Here is a 1,707-nt window from a genome sequence, read left to right as displayed (position 1 = left end):
TTTCTTCCTTCTTACCATTCTGTTTTCCTAAGTAGATGGTTAAGTGGAAACCTGAACTACAGTATCTCGAATGTGAACCCACTGCCTGCACACAGTGGGCACTCCTGAAATATTTGTAGAATAAACTATATTTCCTGGTCTTATTTCTTACTGTTGGTGCATGTGTCCTGTCTTCCAAAAGCAGGTTGGAAGCTCCATGAAGTCAGTGAGGGAAGCTAAGGTGTCTAGGGGCCTCTCTCCAGGCCTGAGCTTAATTTCTGTCCCCAGTAAGGCTGATATATGTTGCTTGGAGGTTGTGCTGTCAGACATTTGACCAATCTATTAATCAGTGGAGACTTGGCTTAATGTTTTTGGAAACCTGGGTTTGGGATCACGGTGACCTTAGATACCTTTTTTCTAGATGTGACTAAAGCCAGTGCCAATGCATATATCTTTTTGAATTAATGTTTTTGTTTTCTTTGGGCAAATGTGCAGTAGCGGAATTACTGGATTATATAGTATTTCCTTTTTAATTTTTTGAGAAATCTCCATATTATTTTCCATAATGGCCGCACCAGTTTATATTCCTACCAACAGAGCCTGAGGGTTCCCTTTTCTCTACATCCTTGTCAACACTTGTCTTTTTGTTACTAGCCATTCTGACTGGTGTAATAACTCATTGTGGCTTCGACTTGCATTTCCCTGATGATGAATGCTGTTGAGGAGGGATGGGCAAAACAGACGAAGGGGACTAAGTGGTACAAACTTATAGTTATACAATAAATAAGTCACGGAGATGGAAAGTACAGCATAGGGAATGTAGTCAGTAATATTGTAATAATGTCATATGGTGACTACACTGTGGTCAACACTGAGTAACGTATAGAATTAACATGTTGGGAGCGCCTAGGTGGCTCAGTCGATTAAGCATCTGACTTGATTTTGGCTCTGATCATGAGCTCATGATTGTGAGATCGAGACCCGCTTTGGGCTCTGCACTGGGCACAAAGCCTGCTTAAGATTCTCTCTCTCCCTCTTCCTCTGTCCCTTCCCAGCTCATGCTCTCTCTCTCTCAAAAATAAAAACAAAAAAATAAGAATAAACAAAATTAAGTAAAAAACTGTATACCTGAAACCAATATAACATTTTATGTCTATTGTACTTCAATAACAAAAGAATAATAAAGCTAAATGACTAAAATACATAAATAAAAGCCAGCACCAGGAACAGTGTCAGGTACCTGGCTGGTTTCAATAGATGTTTGTTGAATGAGTTCTGGAACTGAGAGACAATGACAGGGAGGCAGGCTGTGCTTGTTCAATCTCACCATGTTCTGGGCTCAGACATTCCAATAGAATGGAATAGTTATAAGGAGTGAGATCATGTGTTCACATTCCAAACTCAAGATGAGGAGAAACACACTAAAAATCTGAGAAAGGATGGACAAAGCTTTTTGGATAGTGATTCAATGGCTTCAAACCCTTCTCTGGTATATAAGCTGTGCTTAATAGCTGGACTCAAATGAGATCATTAAAAGGTAACGTGACCCAAATGAAATTTGCCACCCTAATGTGAGATACGGAAATAGACTCTAACTTGGCAACATAGGACATGGAACCCCTCCTGCTGTCTGCAGGACTACAATAGCGAATAAGACCCACAGTGCAAATTCCAAGAACCAAGACTAGAGAAATGCAAAGAAATACCTTTGAGACAAAAGACTGAGGG

Source organism: Panthera uncia, assembly GCF_023721935.1.
Source record: "Panthera uncia isolate 11264 chromosome C1 unlocalized genomic scaffold, Puncia_PCG_1.0 HiC_scaffold_4, whole genome shotgun sequence".
In the NCBI taxonomy this organism is placed as follows: domain Eukaryota; kingdom Metazoa; phylum Chordata; class Mammalia; order Carnivora; family Felidae; genus Panthera; species Panthera uncia.
The sequence above is the reverse complement of the archived record's forward strand: the minus strand, read 5'-3'. Positions refer to the sequence as shown.